At 31.4% G+C, this 22275-nt stretch overlaps 1 long non-coding RNA gene across 1 annotated transcript in view; it reads right to left on the minus strand.

The window, feature by feature from the left end:
• LOC148769752 (uncharacterized) overlaps nucleotides 1–15538 on the minus strand; it is a 34846-nt gene extending 19308 nt beyond the window's left edge. The window contains exon 1 of the long non-coding RNA XR_016032296.1: nucleotides 15398–15538. This is a non-coding gene — a long non-coding RNA (uncharacterized LOC148769752). The remainder of the gene's footprint in view (nucleotides 1–15397) is intronic.
• Nucleotides 15539–22275: the final 6737 nt, after the last annotated feature.

Here is a 22275-nt window from a genome sequence, read left to right on the forward strand (position 1 = left end):
CCAAAATAATACAAATATAAATATTTAATGACATAAAATCATTCTACAATAAATTACCTTGATAAAAATATTGAGTGGAGCCCGTAGCAAGTTCCTAGTACAATGCAAATCAACCTACAAATGAGGAATTCCAAAACATATAAGTTATACAAAATAAAGGTCATTATGTAAAATTGTATAATATTTTATATAGTTACCTTCATATATGCCGAAAAACATCCTTGTACCACATTATTTGTAGTTGGTTGTATCGCCAGATTCCGATGTGATCAAAATCCTTATGCCACTTCAACTATTAACTCTCGAGAGTGCGACATAGAGTTGTCCATGACTGAAAACATGTCTGAGCAAGTGCAATACTATATGGGAAAGAGTTTGTCTTTTAACTTTTATTGATTGTTATTGCAAAGGAAACCATCGCCGAAGACTGACGTTGCTAAAATTTAATAGGCGATGTAGAGTTGGACGGTACCAATATCATTTGAGCAATGAACGAACTATATGGTCAACATGTTTATCGGGTAGTGTCTTGCATTTGAGAACATGTTTTCCCATATTAATAACCTGAAGCCTAGTTCCACTGCACGGTCCTCTAGCCTGATCAATATTTTTGATGAGCATAACGGGAATACATCTTTTCAATGCAACCTAGGTGGAATTCTGGAGCACGATATGGTGTTGAGGAACTCGGATCTATGATATTAACTCCTCATTGTACACACTATCGGAATTCAAATAAACCTTCTCTTCTCCAGTTATGAGCGACAAAAAATGATCATTCACAAAACCGACACTTTCATTAGTCGATGCAATAATTGTTATGGCCTCAAAGTACTCAGGATTGAACAGGTTGCTCACCATATCCAGGTAAACAAACTTTATAAAATCAAAAAATGGATCTGCAGAATCACGGATAAGCATGTCATAAAAAATTTCAATTTCAAAATTATTTTATTAGTATTAGTCTTAGTCATAATCATAATACTAATATTAATATTAATATTAATATTAATACTAATACTAATACTATTACAAATACTTATACTAATACTAATAATACTAATACTACTACCAATACTAATACTTTAATGTTAGGGGCCTTAAGATATAGGTCCCTAGTGACAAACCTTATTAGAACTAAATGACAACCTTAACTAAACATTTGCTACACATCCTTCATAAAATTCATTCCAAAAATGCCCTTGTGCATTAAATATACTTTCATTTTTCCAACCAATATTTTTTTTTATACAAAACACGTTTAATTTTTTGTTTCTTTCTATTTCTCCATTTTAACAATTGTACACAATTAAAAAATTATTTTTCCCTTCATAATATTGAAGATTACGAAAAAAAATATTTTTTTTATTTTTTTAAATTCAATTTACGTATTTTTAAATATATTTTTTTTTATTTTATTTGTTGTTAACACTGTAGTAGACTATAGTATACTACGGTGTACTGTAGCATACTACGGGTTACAATAGCATACTTGTGCAATAACATACTACAGTTTACTATAATTTACTACGGTCTTATATGGTGATATCGTCCTTCTAGATGTGACACCACTGTCTTTGGGATTAGAAAGACTCGGTGGAGTGATGATTAAGATTATTCCCAGAAATACCACACTGCCACTTCAAAATCAGAAGTATTCTCAACCGCTGCTGATGGTCAGACTAGCATTGAGATCAATGTTCTTCAAGGTGAAAGAGATTTTGTTAGGGACAACAAATCTGTGGGCAGCTTCCGACTCGACGGAATCCTTCCTGCTCCTCGTGGAGTTCCACAAATCGAGGTCAAATTCGATATTGACGCAAATGGAATCCTCTCAGTTGCTGCTATTGACAAGGGAACTGGGAAGAAACAAGACATCACCATTACTGGTGCTAGCACATTACCAAGTGACGAGGTAATCCTGGCTAGTCCCAATCACTCCCTTAAGTGCATGTTTGGGCTCCAAACCCTAGCCACAAAACAATTCTCAGCCGTCGTCGAACCCTAGCCTTCAATAAATTCGCAGCCGCCGCCGCCAACTCGCCGCTACCGGCGACCAAAGACCGCCGCCGCTACCAGCGCCAAAAACCGCCGCTGCTATCCGCGACTAAAAACTGCCGGCGTCCGCCGCCCCACATCGAGATCCGATCTGAATAACTCCTCATACAACGAGTACCTCCAAGTCAGGACCACTACTGCAGAGAGAGAAAGAGAGAGAGAGAGAGAGAGGGTGGGGCCGATGAAACAGAGAAGAGGCCATGGTGGGATGCAAAAAAATTGAAAGAAAGAGAGAGAAGTTGATGGTGGGCGGCGGTTTAGAGAGAGAGAAATAGAAAATGACGGAAAAAATAAGGGTTTGTTTTTTTATTAGGTATAAGGGTATTTTTGGGTTAAATAAAAATAAAAGGATGAGTGTCAAATTTTATTTTCACCTAAGGATTTAATTAAGATGTTTTATTTGAGGTTGTGCCCCATATCTAATTAGGTTTGGTTTGAGGGGTGTCTCCAATATTAACCCTTAATGTTAATATTAATGTACTAATGTTAATACTAATATACTGATACTAAAACCAATATCAATACAAATATCAATACCAATTATTTTATTAGTATTAATCTTAATCATATTCCTCATACTAATACTAATATTAATACTAATACTAACACTAATATTAATACTAATACTAATACTAATATTAATACTACTACTAATGTTAATACGTTAATGCTAATATTAATGTACTAATGCCAATACTAATGTACTAATACTAAAACCAATAGCAAAAAAAATAGCAATACCAAAACCAATATCATTACCATTACCATTACCATTACCATTACCATTACCATTACCATTACCTTTACCTTTACAAATATTAATACTAATCTGATAATAATACTATTACTATTAGTAATACTAATGCTACTGATAATCCTAATATGCTAATGTTAATGCTAATACCATTGTCAATATCAATTATAATCTTAATCATAATCCTAATGCTAGTGTTAATGCTAATCCTAATCCAAATATGTTAATACTAATGTCAATCTTAATATGCTATTATTCACATTAATCCCAATACGCTAATGCTAATATATTAATGTTAATTCTACTTCTACTTCTAATGTTAATGGTAATCCTAACCCTAACACTAATTCTAATGCTAATCATAACCAAAATTACAATCCTAATATTAATTTTAATCATAATTATAATCATAATCTTAATCCTAATCATAATTATAGTCCTAATCATAATGCTAATCTTAATTTTAATGTTAATTCTATTCATAATAATAATACTAATCATAGTTCTTATCCTAAAAATACACATATGCTAATGCTACCGCTAATCTTAATACTAATTATGTTATGCTAATGTTAATACTAATGCTAATCCTAATCCGAATCCTAATTCTAATTATAATGCTAATATTAATACTAATTCTACTAATTCTGGTCACAATACTAATATTCATACTAATAGTAAAATCCTAATGTACCTAATGCTAATGTTAATCCTAATGCTAACACTAATACTAATATTAATATTAATACTTATATGATAATGCTAATTCTAATTATAATTCTAATTCTAATATGCTAATGTTAATATGTGGCTTAATCCCACTTTGCACCCTTGAAATATGCCATTTTGGCACTTTGCACCCTCGAAATAAATTAATAGTACTTTGCACCCTCGAAACATAATAAATCATGCATAATGCATCCCAAATGAATGTTTAAAGCTAATAAATGTAATTTAATATTTTTAGTGGTAGTTTTTAGGATGACAAATGTCAAATAATTTTTTTTTATTCATCAATCATTTTGAAACTATAAAGTCCATAAAAAAAATACATCTCATCAACTTATTTAAAAATTATATTTTTTATCCCAATAAAATATTTTACGAAAAAAATAAAATCATTCATCTATTTCGTTATCAAGTTATCTGAAAATCATATTGTTTTCCAAATATTTTTACTTCATATTTCCACCAGTTACAATAAAAAAATCCATCAATCGAATAATTTAGTGATAAAATTTTATTTTAGTTTATTTTGTAAGAAAATATAGTTTTTTCCAATAATCAGGTGTTCGTGTGATGCACGGGAACCTATTTGGAATAGACTGAGAAAATATTATGAGAAAATATTAAACAAAATAGATTGAATTGTACCTTAAAAGGTTAATTAAATTATTACCATATATAAATTGGAACATTAATATAAAGCAAATAAAATAAAATAAGTATCAAAATTTTAAAAAAAGTTGGAGTTCAACAAAAACATAAACAATTAAAGAAATTGTTATATACGACTGCAAATATAAAAAATTATTCAACTATATTGAAATAAAAAACCCAATCTTTTAACCCATAACAAATCATTTAAAACAAAATCTTAACAAAGTTTACATTTATTTGTTTAATTCATTTCCATTGTTTAACAAAGTAAGATATATGTAAACTGGTGATGCTATTAGAATGTATACGTTCGAAATACTATTAAAATTTGACAAACTTTTATAAGGATTAAAAAAATGGATAAAAAAATAAGGATTAAAAAAGCTACTTATATTTTACTAAACATATTTTTTTTTGTGATTCAAAATAAATATAAATATTATCATAATAATGTAAACAAAATCTTTGTTTTTTATGACAATTGCTATCAAAATTTCTATGAATTATGTAACATATTAGTATAATGATAATTTGCATTAATACCAATTTATTAGCTTTCATGAAATACCTCATGACCAAGAAGTATGTCATTATTCTAGTTTGCATCATTATAAATGGTGATACACATTTTATACATTCAATGGCAAATAGTGAATAGTATAATTATTGTATTATATAAAAAATAAGTCACATTATTATATAAAAGCAAACATTCGATATAAAAACAGTTATAAAATAGCGAAAATATTGAAAATTACTAATTACTATATCTTGTTAATATCTATATTATAACAGCAAAAAGTCAAATTATTATAAAGAAAAAACAAAAAAAAGGGCAATATGGCATTGAAAAATATAATATTTATCTACCGAAAAAGAATTAATTTATTATGTAATGATTTTAAATCAATCTCGTTTCTATGAATGCTGACTAATATATTTCCTAAATTTTTTATTAAAAATTTTAGCAATAAATATGTATGAAGTTTTTTTTTTTAATTTAGTGTGTGTGTGAGTGAAAAATAAATTCTTAAAAAATAGTATATATTGATTTTAAAAGAATCTCATTTTACAAAATTTTGTAACGTAGAAATATACTACTATTTTTTAATGTATGTATAAATATAAATATAAATAAATATACATATATATATATATATATATATATATATATATATATATATATATATATATATATATATATATATATATATATATATATATATATATATATATATATATATATATATATATATATATATATATATATATATATATATATATATATATATATATATATATAATTTTCTTCGGCTTTAAATTTGAGCACGACATATTTCATAAAACAATAGACACAAATTATCAATTTAATTATAATAATCAAGAGCAAGATTAAAACATAAAATAAATTATAAATTAGAATGTCCTAACGCTATTAAACTCCCAACATTAAACAAATTTCATTAAAAGAAAATTCTAACAAATATTTCAATGAAACAAAAAAAAATATTTAAGGAGTAAGTCTTCTTCTTGACTTGCACAATGCACTTTAATGACGTTTTTGTTGGGATAAACAAAAATTGTGTGATTTTTCCACGAATAAATCTCAAAGAAATCTTATTTTTTTTACCAATGTATCCAGCAACATCTCCAAGATGCTTGGATATGTGCTACACGGAAATTGATCAATTAACAACATATTATTAATTACACATTAGTTATAGAAAATATAACAAAACAAAATATGAATATAACCTTTGATTTTTGAACTTTCAAGATGTAATCGCACTTTTTGCAAATTCATAGAACTTTTCCATATCCGATATCAGTCGTGTAAAATACATGACTTAACAACGTCCATATCTACAGATCATTAAAAAAATGTTAGAGATATATACTTATGTAAAAATAACAAATAATATAATGCAAAGTTAATTTGGAGCAAATAATTATCATGTGCATCGAAACAAATAAATCATAATGATCTATTTTGTCGAGAAAAAAAATGTACACCGAAATATGAATTTCAATATAATTACCAGAAGAAAAAAACAGAAAAACTAAAAAGAGAAACCAAGAATAAAAAAATACTCCTTCCTCTCTCTCTCTCTCTCTCTCTCTCTCTCTCTCTCTCTCTCTCTCTCTCTCTCTCTCTCTCTCTCTCTCTCTCTCTCTCTCTCTCTCTCTCTCTCTCTCTCTCTCTCTCTCTCTCTCTCTCTCTCTCTCTCCCTCTCTCTAATTGGATTTTTTTTGGTGGTGATGAATTTTGTGGTATGAGATTTTATAGTTGTATTTATGCGATAAAAACGTAAATAATATGTAAGAAACGAAAATAATTAATTAACATTAAAACAAAGATTTTCAAGATTGAATGTTTGAATTTGAATTTTAAAATAAATTAAAGTACATGTTTAAATAAGGAAAACCCGAAACCAATATAATTAATGATATGCTTCAATTTTGCTAAATTACACACACACACACACACACACATATATATATATATATATATATATATATATATATATATATATAACTAATGATATCTAGAAATAAATTAATATCGTTTCTATAATTATATATATTGTAATTGATATTAATTGACATTCTTGTATAAGATATTATGAAATATGGAAAAGATATAAATCAAATTAATACACAAAATAATAATATCTTATATAAAGTTGGTAAGTTTTAATTAATATGCATCTATTATCGGTAATTGCATTAGATAAATAATTAATGTGTGTATATTAATATTGTGATTATAATGGAACAAAAAATGCCACATTAGATATGAGGTGGATGCCACATAGATATGCCACATGTCGATTTCTTAAGCTATGAGGGTTTCAATTTATATATTACATAGATATATTTATTGTTTATAAAAAAAGAAACTCATTAACCAATAAAAATACACTATTTTGACACGTAGGAGAGATAAAATTTGAAACAAAAAATGTGGAATTATTTCATTAATAATATGAGTGATTCTTGTAAGTGGGTTATTTTTGCAATTAATATAATATTGTGCATAAAATTTACTCAATTGTGAAATTATAAAAATTGCAATTAAGTCCTACGTTTTTTAAATCAAAATATTGTTTATAAAAAAAAACTCATGAACCAATAAAAAAACATTATTTTGACATGTAGGAGAGATAAAATTTTAAAATCAATAATGTCAAATTAATTAATTAATAATAATGATTAGGATAATTGGGGTTTTTTTGCAATTAATATAATATTGTGTATACAATTTAATTAACCCAAAAAAAGAATTAACGTATTTATTATGAAAAAATGGATTAAAAAAGGAAACTAAATAACCAATAAAAAGACACTATTTTGACATGTAGGAGAGATAAAATTTAAAAATTAATTATGTGAAATCAATTACATAATAATATGGTGATTATGGTAAGTGGGGTTATTTTGAAATTAATAATAAAATGTGGACTCAATCTCCTCAAGTAGATAAATTTTATTGTGTATCTTAGTTTTATATATAATATAGATTGTCAACTGTACCGTAGCATCTTTAAAGCACAGTCGTTTTTATTTTTATTTTTTACGGTGAGGTAATTGGGGTTGATGAAAAAGGCATTTACTCGAGAATGTAGCTAGAACGTGATAAAGATATGTTTACCTTACAAAATAATTTTCCCTCGTTTATGGTAAGTCCTTTGATTAAAGTCCTCTCAGCTAAATTTGGAAGATCGACCACTTAAACTAACGGGATTGACCAAATTCACCGAATGCAGATTCTATTGCAGTTAACAACGTCGCTCATGCAAAATTCCGGGATCTGAAATCAGGTACAAATGCGGAATAAATTGTCTAAAACATCCCTATTACATTGAGAATCAAAAAGAAAAATTAAATCTTGCAAAAGTAATTAAATCTTGAGTGTAAATTAAGCAATGATTTTATCTACACTGAATTCATGAACGAAATATACGCACTAAGTACACAGTATATACTATATACCTCACACTACAAATTAGAGACTATAGCCTAATGGGGTAATTGGCACATTGCACCCTTCAAATATACACATTTGGCACTATAGGAATAATAGAATATGAGAAAGACAGAAATAATAATACGTGATATAATAGAAACCCTCATTGTGTTATGGGTTGATTACATGGAATATATATAGAGAAATAATGCAAGGTAATAGAGTTTGACTAGGTAACTAAATCCTAACTAATCTAGGTAACCGAATCATACTAGAATCCTACTATTAGGAGAATTCTATAATATAATATTCTCTAACACGCCCCCGCAGTCGAAACGTGACGAACGTGAAGACTGGACAATCCCTTGCTAACACGCTCCCGCAGTCGGAACGAATAAACTCCAAAAGTGAAGACTGGAAAGAAAACCCGCAAAATCCAGTCCTTGGTGAAAATATCTGCCAAATTAATAGAAAGAAGAAAATAACATAGAGATGTGTTTTTTTTTTTTTTTTAAAAAAAATTTTTTATATGAATCGAGAGGGATAGAAGATATGAGAGAGGGAAGAAGAATAATTAAAAGAAGATAGAGATTAAAGAGAGAGAAATTAGATTAACCGACGAAGAAGAAGAAGATGTTGGATAATAAGAAGAACTGATAAAGATAGAGATGATGCACCACCACCGGGGAGGAAAGAAATTGGGGTGGTGGTCCCCGGCCATGGAGAAGAATAGAGGCGGCGGCTAGGTTTTAGGCCATAGGCCATGGAGAAGAAGATGAACAGAAAAGATAGAGAACCACCGGGGGAGAGAGAAAATTCAGGAAAAGATAGAGAACCACCGGGGGAGAGAGAAAATTCGGGTTCATGTAAAAGATAGAAAAAGAAAAAAATATTAGAGTACCACCACCGGGGGAGGGAGAAATTGGGTGGTCACCGCCATGGAGAAGAAAGGCGGCTAGGTTTTCACCGCCATGGAGAAGGAAGGCGGCTAGGTTAAAAAAACATAAACCTAGTGCTCTGATACCATGTAGGAAAAATAAATTTGGAGAAAAGAGAGAGTTATGTCTCTCACGTATATTAATCATATATATAGGTACATGTAGGAAACCCTAACCTATTACACAAGGTAACTAGAATAAATAATAATAATAATAATAATAATAATAATAGATACGTATAATATATATATATATATATATATATATATATATATATATATATATATATATATATATATATATATATATATATATATATATATATATATATATATATATATATATATATATATATATATGCACGCTAATACACCCCCGCAGTCGAAACGGGAAAGGAGAGGACGTGGAGACTGGAGACAAACTGTTGGAACAGTTGAGTAGGAAGTCCTTTCGTGAAGATATCGGCAAACTGGTAGGTGGATGGGACGTGAAGAACGCGAACGTGTCCCAAAGCAACTTTGTCTCGGACAAAGTGAATATCGATCTCCACATGTTTCGTACGAGAGTGTTGAATAGGATTGCTGGATAGGTAGACGGCACTGACGTTGTCACAGTAGACAATAGTGGCTTTCGAAAGTGGACAGAGCAACTCGGAAAGTAGGTTGCGTAACCAAGTCGTTTCGGCGACGGCATTTGCGACAGCTCGATATTCGGCCTCCGCACTCGATCGAGAAGTAGTGACCTGTCGTTTGGAGGACCAAGAGATGAGGTTGTTGCCGAGGAAGACACAATAGCCCGATGTCGAACGACGAGTGTCAGGGCAGCCACCCCAATCGGCGTCGGAGTAAGCGATAAGGGAGAGGTCCGGATTGGGGGAGAGCTGAAGGCCGTGATCGAGAGTACCACGAATGTAGCGAAGGATACGCTTGAGAGCAGCCATATGAGGTTCCCTCGGATCATGCATGAATAGACATATTTGTTGCACAGCATAGCAGATGTCGGGACGAGTAAACGTGAGGTATTGCAGTGCACCGGCAAGGCTGCGATAAAGAGTAGGGTCAGCAACGGGGGGTCCAGTGGTCGAAGACAACTTGCTCTTTGTGTCAGCCGGCGTAAGACAAGGGTTGCAGGAAGCCATGTGTGCACGCTCTAGTATCTCGTCGGCGTATTTGCGTTGAGAGAGAAATAGCCCATTCGACGAGCGAGTAACTGAGATGCCGAGAAAGTAGTGAAGATCGCCAAGATCCTTCATTGCGAACTCTTGATTGAGGGCAGCGATGATAGAGCGAAGCAATTCAGGTGTGGAGGCCGTAAGTACAATGTCATCGACATACAACAGAAGGTAGGCGCATGAACTGCTGCGACAGTCGCGTGAGCTGTTGCGACAGTCGCGTGAACTGTTGCGACAGTACACAAAGAGTGAAGTGTCGGACTCGCATTCTCTGAACCCCATGGTAGTAATGTGAGATGCAAAACGTTTGTACCAAGCACGTGGTGCCTGCTTGAGACCGTAGAGTGCTTTGTTGAGACGACACACGTGAGTGGGGCGAGATGGATCGACGAATCCGGGAGGCTGCTCGCAGTAGACAGTTTCAGAGAGATTGCCATGTAAGAAGGCATTTTTCACATCAAGCTGGTGGATTGGCCATGATCGCGAGAGAGAAGTACTGAGAACTGTTCGAACAGTGGTTGGTTTGACAACTGGGCTAAAAGTCTCGTCAAAATATTTGCCAGCCTGCTGGTGAAACCCACGAACACCCACCGTGCTTTGTATCGCTCAAGGGAGCCATCAGACTTGAGTTTCTGTTTGTATATCCACTTACCAGAAATAACATTAGTGAACGGGGGGCGGGGCACAACATTCCAAGTATTGTTTTTAATTAAAGCAGTATATTCCTCAATCATGGCGTTTCGCCAGTTTTGGTCAAGAAGAGCTTGGCGATAGTTGGTGGGAATGGGAGAGGTAGAGGACGCAACGAGAGAGAAAGGGACTTTGGGTTTGTGGGTGCCCACTTTACTGCGAGTCACCATAGGGTGAGCAGGGGGAGGTGGGGGAGGTGTGGGAGTAGGAGAAGGAGTTGTGAGCTGGTCGTGGTCGAGAGGTGGTGCTGCAGGAGAAACAGGTGTTGGCTGTATTATAGGACTGTTGGACGAACTGTTGGAACAGGGTGGTTCACTGTTGGAACAGTTGGAGGAACTGTTGCAACAGTTAGACGAAGTCTGATGGAGGAGGAACAGGGAGGGTGTGCTCTGATACCATATAAGAAGAATAGAATATGAGAAAGAGAGAAATAATAATACGTGATATAATAGAAACCCCCATTGTGTTATGGGTTGATTACATGAAATATATATATAGAGAAATAAAGCAAGGTAATAGAGTTTGACTAGGTAACTAAATCCTAACTAATCTAGGTAACCGAATCATACTAGAATCCTACTATTAGGAGAATTCTATAATATAATATTCTCTAACAGGCACATTGCACCCTCCAATTAGCATTTGATTGGCAAAATGCACCCTCGATATCAACATTGAATAAAGGAAAAAAAATAAATTATATTTTCTGTAATGACTCTTAAAATCGCAACTCAAAACCAACTCGTAGTATCTAGTATTTCTACATTGCAATTAAAAATTAAATTTTCATATGTATAACGCGCATAAAACTGGGAAAAAGAAAACACAGAAAAAAATCAACAAATAATTGAATTTATAATCTGCCTCGCCGCACCCCTCGAACCAGTGGGCAGTGCTTTGATTTGAATGGTAGAGAGTAGAAATTCGTACCTTAGAGTCCGATTGATAGAGATGAAGACACATTCATAACTTTGGGAATTCATTACATAATTTTCTAAATGGTTTGCAAATAGGCCCATAATTAAAAAAGAGGGACATCCAACTTTTTTGTTTTCCAAATAAATCCAGCTCATTCAAACTTATTTGCAAATAAGGAAAATCCTTTTATATATACCAAAATTACCCCCAATTCATTGAAACCCAATTTAACTCCAATTTCATGATTTACACCCCAATTTAGCCCAATTTCATCAATTAACCAATTTTAACCCTAATTTCAATTTTGACCCTGCCACCACCGGAGACCGCCGGTCTCCGGCGTTGACTTTTTTTTTTTTTTTTTTCTGAAAACTTTTTTTTCCTGAATTTTTTTTCCGGTCGGTCAACTGCCGTTGACCGCCGGGTCTCCGGCGTTGACTTTTTATTTTTTATAATTTTGTTTTTTCTTAAAAAAAATAGGTTAATTAATATTACTGTTGGCTGCTAAATTACTGTCTCCGGCAGTTATTTAACTGTCGGAGACAGTAATTTAACTGTTAATTGATTTTTTTTTTTAATTTTTTTCCTTAAAAAAAATTATTTTAATTAATATTACTGCCTTGGATGTTAAATTACTGTCTCCAATAGTAATTTAACTGTCTTAGACAATAATATTAATAATATTACTGTTCGGAAAAATAATATTCATAATATTACTGTCCCAAACAGTAATATTAGTGTCTGAGACAGTAATTTAGTAGCCAAGACAGTAATATTAATTAAAATATTTTTTTTCTAAGAAAAACAATTCAAAAAAAAAAAAAAGTCAACGCCGGAGACCGGCGGTCAACGGTGGTTGACCGGCCGGAAAAAAAAAAAGTTTCAAAAAAAAAAAAAAAAACAAAAAAGTCAACGCCGGAATCTGGCCGGAAAAAAAAACATTTCAGAAAAAAAATTATTTTCTGAAAAAAAAAACGTTTTGGGGGTTAATGTGATATATTTGTTTAAATTCGGGGTCAATGTGTAATATTAAGGAAGTTAGAGTATAATGGGTGGAATTGATAAGAATTATATTATTGAGGGTATTCTAGACTAAAGACATGGGGATGGGCTTAATTGAGAGACTGTTTTTTTTGTGGACCAAAATGCATTTAAGTCCCATGTGATGGGCTTTTTTGCCATTTGCCCTTTTAATAAATCCCTGGGGTTAACTACAAATTCCACATTTCACCCCTATACTATTACCAGTATTGTATATATCCCCTGTACTACAAAATGCGACAAAATGGCCCGTCAACTTAACGGGCTAACCGTAAAATCTCTAACAATGTTAAGTTTATGTAGCATAGTTACCGTTTTACCCTTCCATTTATATGATATAAATAGGCAATTTTTTGATTTTATTATTTGGCCAATTTTTTTACTTTATTACATTACACTTAGGTGGCATCGACAAGTGGTTCTAGAAAAAATATGTCTTGTAGTGTTTGGACGTAAAAACTGAAATGCATGAATTTTGAGAATTAGAATTACGGGAAACATTTTAAATCGAGAATTTTTAGGCTGAAAGTTCAAAAAAAAATATTTTCATAAATCTAAAAAGAATTTTAAAATATTATCCCAAATAAAAGAAACTCATAAATTTTGGGTGATATGATTAGCCTGGGAACATAATTACAAAATTTCATAAATTTAATAGGAAATTATAAATAATTTTCAGAATATAATTTTTTTTGAGAAAATTTTGGTGAAACTAGGTTGTGAATAAAATTAGGGAAGAAATATGAAAAACATTGAGAGTAAATTGAGTACAAGAGAGAAAGAAAGAGGCACACTTTTTATACATAACATAGGGGTATTTTTGTTTGAACTTGTTCAACATATAGTGCAATAGTCGGTTAATTTTGAAAATTGATGAATTCTCTAACATTGTTGGTCAATGATTGTTGTCTTCTAAGTATAGAAATCCATGTCCAAGCTGTTCCAAAAGTATCACCCTTGTCATTTAATTAAAATATAGTTTTTAAACAATTTTGTTTTCGTTACGGTTTTATTCTATTTATATCTAAAAGTGTTTTGAATCATATTTCAGTCTTTTTTGAAATTTCAATGCATTAAAATATTTACAATTTATATGTTATTGTATTCAGCAACCTTGTATTTACATGCCATTTTCACTATCTTATTCATTAGTCTCTTTAATCCAAAGACCACATTAGAGAATAAGGTTCGAAGAAACATGCACTAATACTGTCATAAATTTACACTTATGCAGCTTATGTGAAGCGGAAATAAAAAAGGTTTCGATATTATCAAAAAAATAATATTCAAAGTTACGAGTCCCGAAATCGAAATCATGTAATGCTGTCACAATCTACTAATTGTTCTATAAAACGGATAAATGTCAAAGTAAAATATATGTCGAATAGTCATCCAAACGAATATAGTCTGCATCCGAATGTAGATAGCCAACAAATCTAAAACGCTCGATAACATTTCAAATTATTACAAGGGCATTTTCGTTTACGGCAAAGCCCTCAGAGGTGCACTGTGGTGACTGAAGAGGAGCGGTGCTCGTTTCTCCGTTATCCAACCTGGCATAACCGAGAGTGACCTGCATTTAAATGAACATTAGTTGGGTTACAGCTACCAAAAACAAAAAAAATCAGTGCATCGAATTCTCATTGAGTTATACCTGCAATTGAATTAAATATATTTCAAAGAAAAATGAATTAAAAAAAATCTTTTGGAAAAACATTCAAATGTTGGATAATGCATTCTTCTTTTTTTTTTTTTTCTATTTTCTCAATTAATAGAAAATATACTGTAACATAATTAGTGATCAAATATGGCTAAAACAACATGAAAATAGAATAAAAATACGGTTCGAACATAAATAACAACTATTGGACGATAATTTGGTCTTAAATAAAATGCACAAATATTAATGGCACAGAGTTGTTGCTAAATCTGCACAATTTCCCCACTAAAATGACGATAATTTGGACAAAAAGAAATGAAAAATAAAATAAAAAATGTTGTACAAGAACATAGTGAAAATTCGTTATTCTAATGGAGGACGAATTGTTTGATTTTATCTTAATTAAGAACATCGCGAAGAACTATTGTACGAGAAAAGCTAACCTGAACAGCACAACCGGCTATCAGAGGCCCGATCGTATTACCGCAGACGAGCAAATCGTCTGGTTGAAAGCCAACTTTCAAATAGTCCAGCTGTACAGGTTCGTTATTAGTTATTACGAAACGGCCTGTGAGGGTCGCTATGGAAAAATTACCCTGCAAGTATAACAATAAATTGGTTTCGTAAGTTGATGTATAACAAAAAAAAAACAAAATTATTCGTTTAGAAATGATAGTAATACATTGCAATATTTATCGAATGAAGTTATAGCTAAATTTAATCATATTATTAGTTTGATTCGAGTCAAATTTTGCTATACTATTCCGTCCAACAAATAATGAAATAAACACTCAACTCGGTCCCATGTAAGTATGTTTACCTCAAAATACGTTGCTACGCCTTTTATATCGATTATCGGGTTCGATATGTCGCCTGATACAGTGTATATACATCCCTCGACCGACAAAGCGCCACACCTTAGGTGGATACGCTCTTGAAAGGAATCTCGTATACTTTTTCCAATTTCCTAAAAGCAGAAAAAAAATAAAAATACGAGATATAATTTATACACAAAAAGAAGAGTCGTAAAAGCAAATCGAACATCAGATTATTGTAACTAGTTAACTTCTTATACGTCAACTGAAAGATCATAGTGGTGTTCGATTTCTAATTATATTTCCCGTACTTCCATCCACGTAATTAGTCTTATTTTTATTTCTTTTATCGCAATTTTTCTTCTCTCGGAGTTCAATTATAACTTACTATATTATAAACCCTCTGTGAAGTTTAGACCCTGAAATTTAAGGTTGAAATTAATCTATCACGAAGTTGTACGAAAACGGATAAAAGTAACACCACGTTAACATATAATTCCACGGATAAAACAGCTTGGGTGGATACGCTCTTGAAAGGAATCTCGTATCCGTTTTCCAATGTCCTATAAGCAGAAAAAAATAAAAATATGAGATATCATAGTGGTGTTCGATTTCTCTCGGAGTTCAATTATAACTTCCTACATTATAAATCCTCTGTGAAGTTAAGACCCTGAAATTTAAGGTTGTACGAAAACGGACATATGTATGTAACGCCACATTAACATATAATTTCACATAATCAATTTGTTTTTGAATGATTTACCAAAACTCGAGGAGACAATAATTATGAACTATTGATAGAAACTAAAGCGGATCTTATTCAAGTCGAACTTCTAAAATCGTGTCAAGTTCGCTTCGAATATTGACATCGAACTCAACCCTATAGAGATAAATTATACCACGTGGGGTAATCCATTTGTTTCGCATTAAATTTTCATCTTAGAAAACAAAATTCCAACTTCCGATATGTCACGTATTTGTATACGAGTGTTAACTTTTATTGGTTTTGTGCCCTAATTTGTGACGACTCGTCGATTTAATTATGATAAGATAGATCTCTTCAGACAAAACATCGTAGAGTCAAATAAATGCAGCCGTATCCAAAAGGACTCCTATTTATTCACTTACTATAAAAGCTAGGTAAAATATCCAAGTTTGAATTCAAATAAAATCAAAAGGTCTAACAATGCAGATAATCAAATCAACATAGAGAAGCAAAAGTACCCTACAAAAATACAAAAATCAAAAATCAAAAAAAAAAATTTAAATAAAAAAAAAAATCAAAAATAGAAAAAGAAAATCAGAAAAAAAAACACACACAAAAAAAAAAAAGAAAAAGAATGAAAAGGAGACAGAAAATTAAGAAAGGAAGCAACCTCTCCAGTCTTTATAGTAACAATGAAAGGCGACAACTGAGCAGCAAGAGAAGTGAAGGGGTGTTTAGGAATCCTTGGTCGAGGTATAGAAGGTCGACGAACGGAGCTCGATGCATCGAATTTTGTATATTCAAGTGCCAAAATTATGGGACGCTCGTCCACTGATGGATTTTTTTTACTCCCACGTACATGTGACATTTTAAAATTTATAGAAAATATTTCAGAAAAAACGAAGAAAAAAAACTGTAGATGCAAAATAATTTTAGAAAATATTTCGGAAGGGCTTGAAGAGGTTGAAAGAGTGAGAAATAATCGAAATGGAAACGAGGTTAAATAGATAAAGTTCTTGTCTTGGTTGACAACATATTGAGAAATTAATTACAGATTTAGCAAATACGAGAATAGAATCGAGGAATGGTTTTGCAAAATCTAGACTGAAATGGGAGGAAAGTCAAGAGATAGTTATTACGAAATCTGAAAAGATGGATTTCGTAAATAATTTCGTGTGTTTTTGAATTATTTCCATGATTAGCTACAGCATTTAAAACATTATTTGAATTATAAACAAAATAACAAATACATAAAAGTTGGCCAATAATATAAAATTAAATGTTTTACATGATGAAAAGCAGACGAACACTAATTGAAGCTTCAATTTAATTTCGACAAACTTGTTCGAGAATAATGTGAAAACGGAGTTTTTGAATGGCTAAATTAGGCATGTATACACATATACATATCGTACGTATATAGTTGTACACGTACATACATATAATTTACGAATCCAAAACCGTAAACCCTAAATACTAAACAATTACGCGCATCTTCTATTTCATGATCCCATGCAGCATCGTTACGAGTACTTCTCGTATAAGTTATAATAAAATTCTTCACAGCTCCATTTATTTAGACTCTAATAAACTTCTTTTTACATATTATTTTGCCTTCGTTACCATTTTTATTTTCCTTTTTGACCTTGACCTTCTTTTGCTTCATTGGAAACATACATCAGATTTGAAATCGGACTGCTTGAATCCAGAAAATTCATAAATTTGGGCATCATATATCAAAAATATTAATACCTAAAATCCAACAAACATATTCCTCCTTAGAATAGTTATTGTCAGCATTTATTGGTAACTGATGCATTCTACAATAGGAAGAAATTAATCTATTAAAAAAAACATTATTATATATGAATTATAATAAGAATTCTTTAGGGCATCTAATGATTTGTTTTGGTATACGTGTTTATTGTGTAAGAATATAGATCATAACGAAAACCAGTCGTTAACATTCAGTTCATCGAATGGCCCGCCCAAAGTTTTTTGTCAAATAAGCCCTGAAAATTGACAAACTAAAATAAAAATTTATAAAACTCAACATCAAAGACATACTCTATGAGAATTACAATTCAAATCCGTGATCTCTTAAACATTACAACTTACAAACGGGGTCGAGAAGCACTAGTTATTTTTACGTATGGCAGCTAACAGTTATAAATAATAAAACGAGGTACAACGAGAATTGTACTAATTTCCACAAAAATAAAGAGACGATTTTCTATTTGGCATCTAGAAAGTGACGATGAATAAACGCATTCTTTTAATCTAAAAAGAATTCTATGAAAATGTACAAAATAAATTCAGATACGTACCATCGTATATTATAACTCATACTTCTATGTGGATGCCTTATTCTTCGAGCCAAGCAGCACTTTGCCATAACTGTCGTAATAAAAACAGTATTCATCTCATTTGACAAGTTCAACGATCCGTAAATAAATATTTCATTGAGATTTATTTAGATATAAAAAGTGAAACTGTTTACGACTCTCACAAATGAAGAAACAATTTTTCGATCGTGCAGATTATACGTGCTGCATGTAAATCAAATATTCCAAAGTAAAAAAAAAAATAGATAAAGAAAAGGAAAATAAAGTTTTAACGGTATACAAAATTATCTATTGTGTCAACAAAATCTATCATATAAAAAAATAAGTGAAAGTAGGGTCAACAAAATCTACTAAACGGTGAACTTGATATACAACAAAAACGGTAATACGTAACTGTAGTGTCATCTCTATCCAATAATGGGGAACCATTCAATAAAGTAATCATCAACGTTTTATATTCTAATATGTTATACAGAGCCGGTTAGAAACAATATATAATTATAAGAAGAAAAGGGGAGAAATTAAAAGGCGAAATTTAGCCACAGCGTGCTCAAAATAATGTTACGTAAGAGTCTACTTCACCTCTTTTCGGATAGCATATAATTCTGAAAACATGTAGCATGGATAAAATATAGTAATATGATTATAAACACATAGCTATTCAACTATTTAAGTTTCCAAAATATACAAAATAAAGCTACATGCAATTAAAAGTGTATAATTTAAAATTTTATAAAATTAACCATGTTTCGGTTTCACGCTCATAGTTAACCAATTATCACTTTCCTTTGGAAGTTATGTTTTGCGACAACGGATAATCAAATGACATGCTATCAAAAAATTCAACATATGTAAACTGCAGAACGTTTGCAACTAAAGCAAAAACATAGTGAATAAATAGAAGACTGATGTACGCCAACGGATTCATCGGATGGAAGGAAGGTTAGTGCTCGTTCAAACAAAGAACGGACTTTTATATCATCATTCAATCGGCACAAGAAATCAGCATATCCGAAATATAAGGTGACTTAATTCAGCATAGAATTTATATAAGATCTGCACATAGATATTGTTAGAATTTATTTCGTGCAGATATAAATTATTTGTGTCAGATTCAGTTTTTCGTTACTGTTGCGTGAAGAGTTGCAACAGTTCGTGAAGCAGTTCGTAAAAACAGAAATAAACGAGACACAAATTTTAATGTGGTTCAGACACTATTGTACCCTACATCCACGGGGACCTGCAAATAAAATTTACTAATTTTTAGTTTTACGAATACAATAATAGGACTTAATCAAAATACAAAGACTCCCTCTTTGTTGACGCCGTTCTTGTATACTACGCTGAATTATAAATCTTCAATTTGCAGCACGTCTCTTGCTCCGCACGGTTGAACTCCCTTCAACGCTGAATCCCTCAGTCGGCGGATCGATCTCCTCCCGAGATCTGTTTAAGCCCCTCTCCCGAAGAACCGATCTTCTTTTTGTATAGAAGAAGCAAACTGGTGATACTCATTGAATCTTGGTGTCTTCACCACAAAGCCTTGAAGTCGATATATTTCTATGAAAATCACATATCACGATGGAGCAATAAAAACGAGAACAAATAATAATTTATCTGTGAATTTTTCTCTCTCGATAAAAAAGACGCTTGAAGAGCGACACAGAAAAGAGAAAATCTTTCTCTCCAAAAAAAGCCGCACACAATCACGTTGTAATGTCGTCCCTTTTATATGTGATTGAATCTTCCTGTACAAGAAAAATAATTAGGTTAAAAAGTCATGGTCAAGAAGGAAAAGGAATTTAATAACATAGAAAACTAAATATTTATTCCTTATCTAACCTAATTTCCACAATTAACAAAATACTAATGCATGGAAATAGATGACAATACGTAAGAGGAATTCTTGACTTTTATTCCTAATAGAAGACTCCTTATAATAAATAACACTTAATTAATGACAAATAAGAAAAATATCAATATATAAAAGAAATCTGTTTCTCTTTCACAATCACACGAATGTGTGTAATATATGGCAAGAATGAATTCTTCTTTCACAACACTTCTACACAAGTCATTAAGTTAAGAATAAATCTTTTTAATTAATAAGATAGTTTCCTATATAAAAGAAACAATTAATGACAAATTAAAGAATTAGAGTAAACAAGGAGACTTCCCTTTTGTGTTTCACGGTACATAAGGACTTGTTGCACAAGTCTTTACTCATCCCTTATTTATTAGAATCCAATTAGATTCTAACAGATATTACCCCAAATAATAATTAATATACCATCGATTGTATAATGAGGTGTTCATTGGCACAAATTCTTTTTTCTTTTTTATAAATTAATCTAGCCGTCAACCATAGCAATATGAATTGTCAACTGTAGCATCTTTAAAGCACAGTTGTTTTTTTTGTTTTTTTTTAATGGTGAGGTAATTGATATGTTTATTCAATTTACGTTACAAAATAATTTTCCCTGTTTATAGGAAGTCCTTTGATTAAAAGTCCTCTCAGCTAAATTTGGAAGATTAATATTTTCTCAATTACAGTCCACTGAAACTAATGGGAATGACTAAATTCACCGAACGCAGATTTTTGTTGCAGTTAACAACGTCGCTAATGCAAAATTTCGTGATCTAAAATCAGTTACAAATGCGGAACTAATTGTCTTAAACATCCCTATTGCATTGAGAAAAAAAAAAAAAAAAAAGGTTAAATCATGCAAAAGTAATTAAATCTTGAGTATAAATTAAGCAATGATTTTATCTACACTGAATTCATGAATGAAATGTACGCACTAAGTACACAGTATATACTATATACCTCACACTACAAATTAGAGACTATAGCCTAATGGGGTAATTGGCACATTGCACCCTTAAATTGCAAATTTGGCACTTTGCACCTTCCAATTAGCATTTGATTGGCAAAATGCACCCTCGATATCAACATTGAATAAAAGTAAGAAAATAAATTATATTTTCTGTAATGACTCGTAAAATTCACAACTCAAAACCCGCTGCCCGCTGGCAGTATCTAGTATTTCTACATTGCAATTAAAAATTACATTTTCATATGTATAACGCGCATGAAACTGAGAAAAAGAAAACACAGAAAAAAATCAACAAATAATTGAATTTTATAATCCGCCTCGCCGCACCCCTCGAACCAGTGGGCAGTGCTTTGATTTGAATGGTAGAGAGTAGAAATTCGTAACTTTGGGAATTCATTACATAATTTTCTAAATAATGGTTTGCATTGAGTTTGAGATATGAATCTTTTGATGAATTAGGGTTGTTTGATTTGGGAATTTAGGTTTAATTTTGTATTGAAGCTGCGTCGTTTTGAAGGAGAGGGGGAGTTGCACTTGTTTCTAATAAATCGCTTAACGCTTTTGGTAGTTGGCAATGCTGAGAAAGAAATGTTAGGTGGAAGAGATCTTACATCTGGTGAAATACACCATGTGGTTTCAAACTGTAAATCTATGTAAATTGGGTCGATAACGGTTTCCAATATTTACTAAAGTTAATTGGATAAGTTGGGTTGCAGCCGTAAACTCATCTACTATGATGCCAATTACGAGTTTAAATGTGCTATTTATAATTGTTTTTACTAAGAAAATCGTATACTACTAAGCTTCTTATTTTAGCCGTTAATGAAGTCAAGCAAAACTAATGAAATTAATGACACCATCTAATAGACAGCAACATTTATTGAATTTTGGAATATTTTAAATTATGACCCGGATCGAAGAAAATAATAATAAAAGTACACGATAAAATAATTTATTTATTTTTATTTAAATTAAAAAAATATTGCCTAAAATAA

The sequence above is a fragment of the Erythranthe guttata genome, chromosome 7 (genome assembly GCF_056151865.1).
Source record: "Erythranthe guttata isolate IM_541 chromosome 7, IM_541, whole genome shotgun sequence".
Lineage (NCBI taxonomy): Eukaryota > Viridiplantae > Streptophyta > Magnoliopsida > Lamiales > Phrymaceae > Erythranthe > Erythranthe guttata.